This window comes from Onychostoma macrolepis, chromosome 18 (assembly GCF_012432095.1).
Source record: "Onychostoma macrolepis isolate SWU-2019 chromosome 18, ASM1243209v1, whole genome shotgun sequence".
NCBI classification, from domain to species: domain Eukaryota; kingdom Metazoa; phylum Chordata; class Actinopteri; order Cypriniformes; family Cyprinidae; genus Onychostoma; species Onychostoma macrolepis.
The window spans coordinates 21,073,906-21,089,483 of record NC_081172.1 but is presented as its reverse complement, the minus strand read 5'-3'; the positions used below and the strand labels follow the sequence as shown (position 1 = coordinate 21,089,483).

The 15,578-nt window shown below is 37.1% G+C and overlaps 1 long non-coding RNA gene across 1 annotated transcript; it reads right to left on the bottom strand.

Moving 5' to 3' along the window:
* Window positions 1-9,246: 9,246 nt before the first annotated feature.
* Window positions 9,247-15,094, bottom strand: LOC131523927 (uncharacterized). Its single transcript, XR_009266881.1, has 2 exons — window positions 12,606-15,094; window positions 9,247-9,391 (listed from the first exon to the last, which is right to left on the bottom strand). It is a non-coding gene; the product is annotated as an uncharacterized LOC131523927 (long non-coding RNA).
* Window positions 15,095-15,578: the final 484 nt, after the last annotated feature.

Here is a 15,578-nt window from a genome sequence, read left to right as displayed (position 1 = left end):
AATACAATTCTTACTAGTAAAAGAATTACTGACATCTTAAATAATATTTTAAATAGTAAAAATACTTTTACAGATATCTTGAAATACCATTTTTACAGGTAATAATAGCTATGCTAATAAGTTAATGAATATTAATGAGAGCTGCTTTTACCATAATCCTCTTTTCAGCATCAGTGTAGGTCAAAGATGGAGGAAGAACATACATGCACAGAAACGGCTCCTCCTTTATTTTTGTTTAGTCAATGAAACATAAAAATAATGGATTTTTTTATTTTTTGTTAATTGTTTAGAAAAAGCACTTTCATCCTTTTTCTTTTTATTGGCCACCAAGTCCTTCGGATAATTAAAGGAAAAAATGAACAAAGCTTGACCCATCATGGCCACCAGCAGGTCCTGTGATTATGGTCGCCACTCCTGTGTTTTCTGCACCTTCTTGTTCTGTGATCCCCAGTTCAGAGTCTCTTCCCAAGATGGCCACCAGCTCAGAGTCTCTTCCCAAGATGGCCACCAGTTCAGAGTCTCTTCCCAACATGGCTGCCAACCCATAGCCATGGCACAAAATTGCCGACACGCCAGAGCCTCCAGCCATTGTGGATGTCAAGCCACAGTCTTCAGCCATCACGGATTCCATTCCAGTGTTCCCGAGCATTGTGAATGTTGCATTTGAAGACACCCAGGCATTCCACAGGCCTTTGAGGCAGGTTTCCAGTCTGGCGGACCCACCATTGATGTCGGTGTGTGCAGCAGGCATCCCACGAGCTTCAACACTGGTCGTCACAGAGACTGTTCCCTTGTCCTCAGTGCTCCATGTAATGGCAGTCGCCATTCTGTGTGTTTGGGCTACACATTGCTCTGTTCCCACTCCAGTCCATGAATCCACTCCTGAGCCCACTCTAGTCCATGAGTCTGCTCCAGAGCCCACTCCAGTTCCTCACGAGGTGGCAGCTCCCACTGCAGAACCTCCCAAGTCGTCTGATTCTGCTCTAGCTCCTCCCGAGGTGCAGAATCTCCCAAGTCATCTGAGCCTGCTCCAGCTCTTCCTGAGGTGGCAGCTTCCGCTACAGAACCTCTCAAATCAGCAGCATCCTCTCCAGCTCCTCCCGAGGCAGAACCTCCCTAGTCAGTGGCGTCCACTTTTGAACCCTCTGCCTGTCCTGTTACGGTCAAGGAGGCTGCCTGTGAACTCTCAGCCTGTCCTGTCTCGGCTGCAGAGGCCGTTGTTAACCTCTCTGTGCTCTCTGTTCCAGTCCCGCCTGATCTGCCTTGGTGGTCACCTGCCTCGTAAGGTCTACGTTGGTGGACATCTGCTCTGCTGTGGTGGTCATCTGCTCCGCCGTGGGGATCTTTGCTCTCCTCTGCTGTGGTGGTTGTCTGCTCCACCGTGGGGATCTTCAGACCCATCTGCTCAGCTGTGGTGGTCTTCATCTCCTCCCTGGTGCTCTTCTGCTCCACCCTGGCTCTCTGCTCCGCCCACTCTGCTTCAGTCCCTTGTCCCTCCACTTCCACATGGACCTAGCTCTCCATCACTTCCCCTGTTCTGCCTCTGCTCCGCCTCCCTCCAGGACTCTTGTCTGTTCTCGTTTAGGAGCGTCTGGAAGTTGCTCCTTAAGGAGGGGGCTATGTTATGATCGCCAGCTGGAGTGCCCATGAACTCCATTAAAGGGCACTCCACCCCGGACTCTTGCCATTATTCTCTGGAGTCCATTTCCCATGTGTTCCTTGCCCCTCATGTGATTTTGACCGTTTCTCAAATGGAAGGCTGCATCCTCCGGAGGTCGCATTTGCAGGCTGCATACGTCATCAATCCTGGTTTATTTCAGTTAACTGAGCATTATATTCGCGAGTCATAAGCATATTACAACAATTTACGCTTAACTAAGAATAATGGTCAAATTTATAACTGTTAATATTCTAAAATAAGATCTTCTTTATGATGTATGTATGCAGCCTACAAATGCGACCTCTGAAGGATGCAGTCTTCCGTTTGAGAAACCGCCTTTGTCATGTGCTACCCTTGTTTGCGTGTTACGTTCTTATGGTTGGTTCCTTGGTTGCACGTGTCATGTTCCGATTGGTTGGTTTTGTCATGTGTTTCTCCTTGTCTAGCTCTCTGGGGTCGACGGTATCGCCGGCGATACCAGATAGGTTTTTTTAAGATCAGTGCAAAAGACACTAAAAATACTCTTTTGATTTTGGTCACACAAATAAGTGTTATACATCAATTGAAACTGTTAAGTGTCTACTTTTATTTGTGTACACTCACAATAACAACACAACTTTGTGCTTTTGGAAAAATAAGAAAACAAACAGGGTGCGCTCTCTGTCTTCTCCGTCTCCGCGAACTGTTTTTAGAAACGCGTCACTAAAATGAACTGTAACTCAGCAAATACTCGGCACACAGACATGGGAGTTATATCTATAGAAAGCTTGAAGTGTCTACTTTGTCTTATCGAAAACAAACATTTTGTGATGAAGTAATCTGTATGAAACCAAGACGATGTTCAGTCTTTCCCGTCTGACTCATTATCTCTAATGAAATCCCGCCCCCGCACGGCTCGCGTAGTTCATATGTAAATAGCCATGTGGGACGTGTGCACGTGCAAACGCCCAACACAAACAAAGAGCGGAGATCCTCATCGCGGCTACTGTTACTGTTCATGCTGAGTAAAGGCAGGATTTCCCTCGAAAGAAGAACACGATTTCATCCAGTAGAGGAGATCAATCTAATGAGTAAGTAATGTTTCTTTTTTGCATTAGTTAACGTTTTATTGTGACAAACTTGAACAGATTTACTAACAGTTAGTCGGGTTTTTCTCAAATGACAACATGATGAATGCTACGTGTCTAAGAATGTTTAGACCATGTTTATTATTAATACTCTGTTCACAAATAGATTTTAATAGCGTGCTAAACAATAATAATTAGTTTCTCAGATATAAAATATCCTTTTTTATAGTACAAAGTACATCCTTTTATTGCACATCCTTTGAGTCTGTGGCTACAGAATCATATCATAGGCTACTATAAAATCATACATACTAGACTATATGACTACAAAATCATAGTTGGGTTTTTCCCAAACTATAATTCCTGACTACAATATTTGAAATCGTGTATAACATTTTGAATATGAAAGGCAATTCATTGTATTTAAATTTCTTACAGCGCGATGATGCTTTCATGCTCTATGTAAAACAATAAAATTAATGAGTGTACACTGTAACATGATGAATGCTATGAGTCTAAGTATGTTTAGTACATGTTTATTATTAATAGCCTACTCTGTTCAGAAATAGATTTTAATAACGTGCTAAACAATAATAATTAGTTTCTCAGATATAAGATTTCTTTCTTTTTTTATGATAGTACAAAGCATGTGTGAGTCTATGGCTACAAAACCTATATATACACTGTGTGCAGAATTATTAGGCAAGTTGATATTCTGGTCATATTTTTTTTCCAAGAACATTTTACCAATTCCAAACCACATCAATCTTAGTAACTACTATCAATTTTGTATTTAATCATTTATAAGTGATATATAATTGCCCATGAAGGCTGAAAGTTACAAGGTGTCAGGTTCTCAGAGACCTTGCTTGGGTAAAAAATTCTTTAAAATGGCCCTCACTTAATAAGAATAACATGCTGAAGTGTTGTGAAATATACGAAGACTGATTTTGTATAGGATTTATGGACAGATAAGTTGTGAGTGACTCTTGAAGGACCAGCATCGCATCCTCTTGTACCACTGTTTGAAGAATTTATCTTCCAGAATCTGGCAGTAAGTTTTAGGAGCTCATCTTTAATCAATCCTGCAAGACAGACTTTTCAGGATAGGAGATGAACTAAAATGAGCCCCAAAACTTACTGCCAGATTCTGGAAGATAAATTCTTCAAACAGTGGTACAAGAGGATGTGATGCTGGTCCTTCAAGAGTCACTCACAACTTATCGGTGTTAAGTCTTCATGTATTTCACAACACTTCAGCATGTTATTCATATTAAGTGAGGGCCATTTTAAAGAATTTTTTACCCAAGCAAAGTCTCTGAGAACCTGACACCTTGTAATTCTGGAGACTCCAGGAAGGTTGCAGTTCTGGAAAATGATGGTGCTGGAGACTAAATTATTCCTGATGGTTTCTCACCTAATTCTTCACCTTAATTCTTAATTCTTTTGCAGTTAACGTGTCTTTTCCTCTCCACCTGTTTTTTCTGACCTTGCTGACCCAATGAGCATTTCGCTGCCCAATGGTCATGCCTTAACTTTGCTAATTCTATTATTGCATTAGTATTGCATCCTTCTCATGGGCATTTAATAATTTTTGTAACTTTTATTCTTGAGTTCAATCTCATTTTTGGCTCATTTTATCTGTAAAAGAAAACCTGCCTAATAATTCAGCATACCTGAAATAAGGAGTTTTTAACTTTCAGCCTTCATGGGCAATTATATATCACTTATAAATTATTAAATACAAAATCAATAATAGTTATTAAGATTGATGTGGTTTGGAATTGGTAAAATGTTCTTGGAAAAAAATATGACCAGAATATCAACTTGCCTAATAATTCTGCACACAGTGTATATATATATATATATATATATATATATACAGATGTTCCTGATATTAACATGCTCACAAATGTTTTTATTTTATTTATTGTTTGTATTTTATTGAATCAGATACCAGCACCAGATGTATCCTGATGTCTCTTCAAACTGTTTTCCTCTGAGAGCGCTGTACCAACATCAGATGTTCAACTACACTGATATTCTGTTAAAACAAGCTCCTTTTCTACTGATTATGTTTTTTTCTTCTTGAATCCATGGAAAGAAGTAGAAACACTTAAATTAACGCACATAAATATCAGGTATGATTTACTTGTTTCACTTGTTGAACAGAATCTGTTGCAGGAATGACTCAAAGTCTGTTCACATATCTGTGGTTAGATCAGTGTGCACAATAATGTGTCTTTGACCTTCATTATGTATGTTGTAAATAAAATACAAATAATTTAAAAAAAAACTTTTTTGCTATCTCCTCACATTCTCTCTTTACCTGCCTCAAAGTCACAGTCACACTAATGGGCCATCAGGGCCCTTTGTCTCTCAGGTGAGACTCACTTAATATTCATGGCCATTGCCACTCCCTTGGATATAGACCCTCGATGACAAAACACGTCTTGAAAAATTTAAATCAATATATTGTTTTCTGTGAATGAGTAAGCAGAATGATTTTCACATCATTTTGAAGTAAATATTCTAGCCTACAAGACTGATTACTCAAAAGTCTTATTCAGAACTATTTAGTGTGGGTTTTATGGCCTTATTTCAGCTACATTTCCCCCCCCCAAAACTTACAAACCACGCATAATATTTTTTTTCTAAAAAATGCAAACATGTACATCCATCTTGGTCACATATTATTGTAGCACAGTTTGTGCTGAATACAAAAAAAATTACATGTTGGTTAATAGTATGTTTTAAGTAGCTGAAATAAGCACAAATATCAGGGCATGTCAAAATATCTCAAGGGCCCCAAAATGACCTCGGACCCCAGAGGGCTAGTACAAAAGAGTATGTTGTTTGCTGGTTTTATGGCTGCGGTGAAGACAATAATACAGAACTGGTTTACACCGCACATGTGAGGAAAAACATATTGGATCCATAGCCTCCTGAAAATTGTGACTTCTGAATGTACAACAGCGCAAATTAATGGGGCCAAGCCCTCTACTATTGGTGCTTGGCAGTGTTTTTTCTTTAACATACTTAATTATATAAAGGAATGGCTTGTTTTGTTTTTTCTTTCTTCCCTCCCTCTCTCTCTCCCTTTTGACTGGACTCTTTAAAGTATTGATTATATGTCTGTTGTTGTTTTTTTTGTTTTGTTTGTTTTTTTTTAATGGATGTGTAGGGAGTGAAATTATTTCCTTCATGAAAATGACTCCTTGTGAAGCCAAAACTTAGGAACTCTTACAATGCAAATGTCATGCCGCAAGACAATAAACTCTAATCAGACAAGAAGATCTGAGAGAAAGACCATTTTGATCATTCACCCATCCTTCCCCCTGGGCTCATGGTACTGGTCACTGAAAGTTGACAAAGAAATGCCAAGAACCCAAGTTGCTACTCTTACATAAAATATTTACTATATCTTAAGAATTAATGATCTTAACCCTTTCATATTTGGTATCATTTTAAAGGTCTCTGTGCGATTGGTAAAATGGTCTCAATTTCACAGTAGTTACTTATATTATGGGAAATATTGGAAACTTAAGTGAATTCTGTGCCTCTGTTGTGGGGGTGGTCTCCTTTCAAAACCTGATAAACATTGCTCTACAGGTGAGACCATTTGGGGCACGAGAACAGCTCCTACTGAGGTTTCTCATCCCTCATACACAGATCTAATCTGTTTTGGGGAAGAGAATAAATGTTTATGGGCCTTTTGTTCTGGTAGTATTTAAGGGAAAGTTGCAAATCAGTCAGCAGCCAGATCAGCCCGTAGTGTGGAGTGTTTCATTTGCTCCATTCTATGTATTTTCTTGAAGTCAGGTATACATTTTTACTCTTAGATTCATCTTTGAACAACTGATGTTATGTATTTTCTTATTTTTAAATTGGCTTCTTATTGTTTTATGTAATTGGCACGACACGTTTACCTGACTAATAATAAATTGTTATATTTGATTTATTCTGAACTGTCCTGAAATCATTATGACTATTAGACTGTGAGGAGGCTTTTGTTACCGCAAATCTATGGCCAGGACAGGTCAAACTGAAGGCTCGTGAATGAACGGAGCATTAGGCACGTCATCGGAGACCTCAGATTTCTGTCTATCACTGGTGCTAGCAAGTTGTACGGGAAAAGACTAAGTAAACTATACTTTTTGTCATAAGCAAGCAGTTGGTGGCAGACGATTAGGTATTAGTCTACCTACACCCTCTGACTAACATCGGACTGGCGAATTTGTGATCGTGAGACCGGCGCTTTCGGCCAACACTAGGCTCAAAAGAGACATTAGGTCCCCAGCGAACGGATAATTGAAAGTATGGGATGTCTAGGATAATCAAATATCTAAATTAATATATAAGTGATATTTGTGATCAGTTTTTAATTAGAAGTACAGTCTAAATTTAATGATCACTTGGAATTGGAGTCAGATCAGAATTGGAGCTAGATCAAAATTGAAACTAAATCCCGATAAATTCAGAAGCGCAAGTAAAAGACCGAACATGCATCAAACCTTCGACCAGGCCGCTGGATTCCGTTGTTTGGACTAGCGGGTGGATCCTTACAGATGTTATGATGAACAAGTAATTCTGAGAAGACATGCCTAGTTTCATGAATATATAATTTTCTAAAGGCTACCAGAAAATGAAAAACTATCATACATTTAAAAAAATATAAACACAGGTAAACTAGGAAACACGGAAAGGTTAAACACGGAAACTAGGAACAAGGGATGGCTATTCAATAACCAGTGCTCTAGAGTGTGTGTGAGCATCTTTTATATTAAGCTTATACAGAGACCAGAATCATCATTAAGAAGACATAAACCTGGGTTAGCAAAGCAATCAATTTGTAGTAAGGAGGATAAAACCAGGTTTACATGTGTCCATAAATTAATGACAATAGGACATTCCCAAAACATATGAAGAAAAGACATAATATGAGACATAATCCTTATTATTCTTTTTATCATTATTCTTTTGTTTTTATTCAGCCATTATTAGCCTTTAAACTGGCAATAAAACGTTTACCAAGCCACATCGCTTCAATCCCAGTATACATTTACCCAACTATTATCAAAAGTATTTCTAAATGAATACAACAAAACATTTTCTTGCGACCTTACGTGAAGTATTATGACAAAATGCATTATGAAGAAGAATTGGACCTGTTCTGCAGGTGCTTTAGAGCTAACATTAGCATCATGCTTCATAAGACAATTTATGAGATTAATAGTACACTTTTACTCAGAACTCACTTCAAACCACCATCAAGTGTTTGTAATAACTTCCTTTTTGCGATCAAATGTGGAATTTGGTCTTTTACTGTTGTTAAAATATGCTATTTATAGCCTTTTATATCGCTGCACAAATTAACATTTCATATGTACACATTCCCTTAAGAAAATCACATACAGACCATATCCTATCGTAATCGAGTGTTTATTATATTATATAATCTATAGTGGCTGTTGCCATGTTTATTTCTGCTGCTCTGGCTGAAACTCTCGTTGTTTGTGATGGTACAACCGCCTCTCCGTTCTTAGGTTGCCAGGGATACATTCCAAGTATAATACACATTAGTAAAAGGATCTATTTAAATTTTTATTTGTCTATATACACTTTGGGTGGCCGCGGTACATTATAAAAGTAGCCCAAAAAACCGCAACCCACGGCTCTGTAATTTTCCCGCGACTATTTTCAAAATAGCCCACTTACCGTTACCCTGGCAACACTGGTTCGATGTACCCTTATCACACAATGATAGATAACCTTCCGCGCTGCGATGACGGTAAGAAGTTGGGGTCAAACCTTATCAAACGATTAATCTGCGTTAAAAAAATATTAACGTGTTAATTTTTTTTAAATTAATTGCATAATTGAAACACGTTAACGTTGACACCCCTAACTAGAATACTATTAAAATAGTCTCTGGCAATCTTATGGATGTTTTTATATATGGTAATGCCCAAGTAGATGAAAGATTCCTTAATAGGGATAAATGAGGGAATAGAAGAATTAACTTTACAATTGTTAATTGGCATTAAAGCAGATTTGCTCCAATTTATTTTGTATCTTGATAAGCTACTAAAATGATCAAATTCCTTAATTATACTAGAGACTGAAACATCAACGTGATCTAAATATATATAAATAATATATAATCAGCGTACAATGAAATACTATGATTATGATCATGAATCTCAATTGATACTTCAGATTTCCTGATGGCTTGTGCTAAGGGTTCAAGAGATAAGCAAATCAATAAGGGGGAAAGCGGACATCCCTGCCTCATTCCCCGCTGTAAAGGGAATGGGGGGGAAATAATATTACCAGTCAAGACTGATGCTACAGGTGAGTGGTATAATGTCTTAATCATAGAAATGAAATGTTCACCGAAGCCAAAACATTGCAGAACTGCCCACATATACTTCCACTCTAGCCTGTCAAAGACTTTTTCTGCATCAAGAGAAAAAACCGGGCTCGGATTGTCAGGATAAAGAGTCAAGGATCCAAGTGTGAGTGCAATGACGCCTTTATTTATGACAGCAAAGAACAGACAAGACTCTAGCAGTGAGTAGAGTATCCAACTCCATGCCGATAAATCCAAGGTGAGTGCGGGTTAATCCAGTGAAGGCAGGATGTGCAGCAGGAACACGGAGAGCTGGCAAAAACATGACATAGTTAACGAACCGACAACACACACTGAAAGCGCTGGCTAGATATAGGCAGCGCAACGAGCTGCAGCTGGTGCGTACTGATTAAGCACCAGCTGCGGTAATTAGATGACGACACACACGCACCAGACAGAGACGCAAGATGAACACACAGACCCATGAACCGTGACACGGATGAGAGTCTGCAAAGTCAAGAATATGAAAGAGTCGACATATATTGTCAGACGCATTGCGCCCCTTGATAAAACCGGTTTGGTCCGCCTTGATCAAACTATGAATTACCTTCTCCATATGAGAAGCAAAAACTTTAGCATAGATTTTTAGATCACATGGGATAAGTGATATCGGTCTGTAGCTGGAACAATTTAATGGATCTTTCCCTTTTTTAAGTAGTAATGATATCAATTATGTTTTTTAATCTGTATGAAATACACCATGTTCAATTGCAAAATTAAATGAATTAAGCATAAGTGTCCCTACCAAATCCCAAATTTCCAAATATAATTCAGGGGGGAGAGCATCTTGCCCTGGCGATTTGCCCTTTTGGAGGCTTTTTAGAAAGACGTGGAGCTCCTCCAAACTTAATGGGGCCTCCAAAGATTCTTTATCCACCTGTGAGATCCGAGGCAATTCCAATTTATCTAAATACTGCTTACAAATTGGTTCATCAAAATCTGTTTCGGCTTTATACAGATTTGTGTAAAAACCTTTAAATATGTCATTAATTGCCGCAGGGTTCGTGGTGACCTGACCATCCGATGATTTTATTGCGCTAATATATGCCTTAGACTCACATTCTTTCAGCCTAAGGGCCAATAGGTGACTAGGTCTCTCTGATTCTACATAATATTTTTGCCTAGACCTATGTAAGATAAATTCCGCCTTTGAGTGTGAAAGTAAATCATATTCTTCTTTTAAAGAGGACAGCTGTGTAGCCAGTTGCTCAGTAAAATGTTGTTTTTGTAGGTTTTGTAATGATTGGATTTTACTTTCTAATTGTGTAAACTGGTGGATTTTCGTTTTTGCAAGAGTAGAAGAGAAAGATATTCAGAAACCTTGTATAGTACACTTAGTGTTCCCTATTCTAAAGTGTTACCATAATTGTTAACTAATTCAATCACTTCCTAATTATTAACATTTTTAAATGAATTATTTTTATTATTATTCTGTTATTGTTTGAAATAAACCGAGAACATCCATCCTTTGGTAAGAGTAAGTGTCACAATTTTTAAATGTAGCCGACTTATTTGGGGGATATCATATTCATAAATTAGTTTCCACAAAGAACCCAATTGTTCACTTTTAAGACGTTACTGTTGTGATTAGTAATTGATTGGTTGTTCTTTATTAATTGGTCATAGTTCACAAGTAGTTCTCAATGAGGATATTTTTATTTAATGATTATCACATATTTAATAAGGAACTACCTTTGTCCTAAAATTGTTACTACTTACTGCTTAGTTAATCTTGCTTCTCTATTAGTTAATAGTATTAAGTTAAGTGTTAATGTAGTAATACCTATTACTTCCTGCATAGTTACTAGTTAACAACGGACCATTATTCTAAAGTGTTACCGAAATTCCTTTATATATTCTTTTAGAGAAGTAACGAAAGTCTGATTACTTAATAATGACATGTTAAAGTGCCATCTATGGGATTTGGCTTTAATATCGGAAAGAGGATTATTGCATAACACAGCAGAATGATTAGATAATAAAATTGGTAATATAGAAATGGAGGAATTAGATGAAATTAAAGATGGGCTGAGAAATATGTAGTCTATCCTAGAGAAAGTCTTATGTCTATTAGAAAAAAAGTGCTTAGATTTAGTATTCTGAATTCTCCAAAGATCGATTAAGTTGAGCTCAGTGATCAATTTATTCAGTAATTTAGAAGATGGATTGACTGTTGTATCAGATTGAGATTTATCCAAATCAGGATTTACGACAGCATTAAAATCACCACCCACCACTAGAGCGCAATCAGTCTGCTCAAGTAGAGTTTTGGAAACATTTGTAAAGAATGTACTAGTGTCTAGAATGTAGTGTCTCATTCAGACCGTAAATAGAGACCAATGCTAACCGATTATTATGTATTTTGCAACGGATAAAAACAAATCTACCCTCCTCATCACTTCCGGTATGTTAAATGTAACTTCCTGTTGACAAGGATAAGCACCCCCTTCGTTTTATTAAGAGCGCAGGAGAAGGCTGCCAATTTTTAATACTTATTCTGGAAACGTGCCACGTCAGATTGCTTTAAATGTGTCTCTTGTATCAGCCCACAGGAAATCGATTTACGGTGTAAATATTCTAATACACTATGGAATTAGATTTGTGCCAAATAAAATGAATGTAATTTTTAAAGAAACGTATGAAAATATCAAGTGAAACTGAATAAAATGTCTTTGGAAGTGCATTTGTAAGTACAGATCAACGAATGAAAGATGAGAAAACAACCTGCAGTGTATTAAAAACGAGGTCAAAGATTTTGCCTGTAATTTATTAATTTTTAGTTTCAAAGACATTTTATTCAGTTTCACTTGATATTTTCATACGTTTCTTTAAAAATTACATTCATTTTATTTGGCACAAATCTAATTCCATAATACACGGGTTCGTTTAACAGCAGAATTTAGGCCATTCACATTCAATGATAAAAGATTTAGAGTATGCATTGAATATTCATAACCCTAAAACTGTATTCAGTAAATGAAGAAAAGCAAAAGCACTCCCATTCTGTAAGTAACATGTAAACGCTGGTGTGCATTCTATATACCAAACCACCTAGATGAAAAATCCTTTTAGAAATAAGGTAAATAAAGTAAATAAAAGTATGAATGTCTGTTGTGAAAAATAAAAGCAACACAGAAACGGGACCAACAAACAACTATAAACAAGAAACAACTCAGACCGCACATTACCGGGAACGTAGGTCTGATTGAGCAACAAAAAATGGTGATGATACATGACCGGTCCACTTCAACCCAAGACATGTCCCCAAAAGGTCCACATAGTCAAAAACTATTGCAATTAAACCTACTCTCCATTAGACCCTCCAAAAAAAAAAAAAAAAAAAAAGAGGTTGTTAGTTTCACCAGTAAAGAGACAGTTGTGCTGGATAAATAGGAACAATATCTCAGGAGGAGAGAGTGAGAGGGAAAAAAAAAGAAAAGGAGATTTAATAAGTGTCCATGTCCACCTTGTTATTATCCTCTCCTGGGCAGCTGAAATCGCCTCCATCCTGGTCTTTAAGTTTTTCTCGCTGGGCCGAAGAGACTGAGATGGTGGCCACTGTTTTCCCGTTGCCTTGTAGAGCTGCAGCATAAGTCTTCTTCTGTGACAGTGAGCTGATAAAGTCCTCCGCTTTCTGAGGAGAGTCAAACATCATCTGCTCACCCTTGTGCCATAGTTTAATTACCGCCGGATAGGTGAGGAAGGGCTGGAGACCAAGTGCTATCATCTTCTTCAAGACTGGATTAAAGCTCTTTCTCTTGGTAGCTGTGGCTGGACTAAAGTCGGGAAAAAATAGTAGCGTGACATTGTCCTGTGTACATTTCACTGGATATGCCTGCCGAGCACCCCTCAGGACCGCCGATAGTAAATGAAGATGAGAGTGCGCGGCCGATCGGAGTTTTTCCTTCTGTCATACACGAGATGGGCCCGGTCAATCTCGATGTCACGGCCTTTCAGGGAAGGGATCCACTTGGAAAGATTAGCTCTGAGGAAGCCAGTTGCATCGGATCCTCTCTGGAGATGGTGGAATCTTTGAATTTTTTCTTTATTGGCGATTGCTCAATCTCTCTTTTCCGATCGCCTTTGACTGTTGAAGTATTCATGATGGGTTAAATAGAGAGTGGTTTGAAATTTACTGACAGGATTCTATAATATTTGACAAAGTGAGCAGAGAGCGAAGGACTAGACGTGTATCGCTATCGAAGGGTCACGTGATCTCTCCGAATGACTTGTTCTTTATAAACTAAAAGTTTTGAAGAAAGTGTATAATGCACTTTAAAGATATAAGAAAATTACTGCTATCTTTTTTTACTGGCACTTTAATAAATCACCATTGCAATACAGTTCAAAATATCCCAAATCTGTTCGCAATTTACCATATTCAATCATATTGACAAAGTTTGGTGTGAACTGCTTGTTTCTGCTTGGAGGAGTATGAATTTATTTACAGCCATATTTCTCAAAATTTCAACATTAAAATCAAAATAGCCGACATCCTGTTGGTCATAGCTAATGACTGTAAATTAGAAAGTTTTCCGGTTTTATGAGAACAACATATATACCGAGTTTGGTGATTATAGCTAAAACTAACTTTTGACAAAAGGTGGCGCTATAGAATGCCTCTTCCACGTCCATTTATGAGCTTTTGCCAGTGTCTAACTATCATTAATATGGATATGTGTGTCGAGTTTCATGGAATTCTAAGCATGTTATCTGCCACAAAATCACCGTAAAAGAATATTGAAGTTTGACACATTGCCATGGCAACAGTATTTTACATATCAATATTTCCTTCACAGTTTTAAATCGGCCGTATTTTGACATTATTCTGATGAAGTTTGAAGCAAATCGGGTAAAAATAAGATGCTGAATTCAAAGCATTTTGAAAATGACATTTCCTGCTGCCAGATGGTGGCGCTATAACTTTGACTCCTAATAGTCACATCTATGCGATCGGCATCATACAACGAACAAACCACTGAAGTTTGATCAAAATCAGACAATGTATGTGGCTGTTATTAGGCGTTTCCCATTTCACATTTCTCGACATTACTTCATCGCCTCGCCACGGGCAAACCGTTCGACATATCAAAAATCCCTCTGCAATTTTGCATCCCCAATGTCTTGAGATCATGTTCATTTTATCAAAAGTGATAAAGCTGACCTTATTCATATGTTTTGGTCCTGCCAAAAGCTGAAAAACTACTGGACACTTGTATTTAAAACACTAAATGAAGCTTTTAACTTGAATATAACACCCTGTGTTGAAATTGCTATCTTTGGAGTGCCAGAACATGGAATATCGGTAACACTTTACAATAAGGTTCATTAGTTAAACATTAGTTAATGTATTAACTAACATGAACTAACCATGAGCAATACATTTGTTACTGGATTTACTAATCTTCGCTAACGTTAGTTAATAAAAATACAGATGTTCATTGTTAGTTCATGTTAGTTCACAGTGCATTACCTAATGTTAACAAGATTTTAATAATGTATTAGTAAATGTTGAAATTAACATTAACAAAGATTAATAAACGCTGTATAAGTGCAGTTCATTATTAGTTCATGTTAACTAATGTAGTTAACTAATGAACCTTATTGTAAAGTGTTACCGGAATATCTTTGACTAACAAAATGGAAAATGTCTTTGCTTTTGCTTCACTATTAGCAAGAAGGAGAATATTGTTGGAATGGAAGTAAAAAAATCCACCAAAAATTTCAATGTGGATTTGTGATTTGATATTTAAAACTAGAAAAAATAAAATGTCAAAAAAGGATCCATCCAAAAATTTTATAAAATTTGGAAACCTATGATTACATATTTTGAAAAGATGAAGACCCTACCTTCTAATTAATAGAACTAAAGTTTTAGAAAGGCCATCTGACTTTAATATACTTGGTTATGCCATGCTTACTTCTATATATACACAGAAAGACTATTGGAGTGACTATAGTACCCATCCCCCCCACCCCCCACTCCGCGCACACACACACACACATTTTTATTATTCATTTCATTTCATTTTTTTTTTTGTGAACACATTTACTTTTGTTAACAAAACTGTATCCTGCTATTTTGCATAGTAAGCACTGTTAATATTGTTAATCATTTATTCATATAATTAAAAAAAAAAATGCGTTGTTCATTTTTAGTTAATTTTTATCTAATGCATTAACCACAACATTAACTAGTTGATCTGTTAATGTAAAGAGATGCATTAGTAAATGTGTAAGTTAACATTAACAAAATATTACATAATCCTGAACAGTGGAGTTGTTCATTGTTAGTTCATGTTAACTAATGCATTAACCAACGTTAACTAAAACAACCTTATTGTAAAGTGTTACTGACTGTTTTTTTTTTTAAAGAATAGAATTAGAATAGAGAGTGCTAGAGTTAGAGGGTCAAATAAAGATGGAATAGATGTGTTTT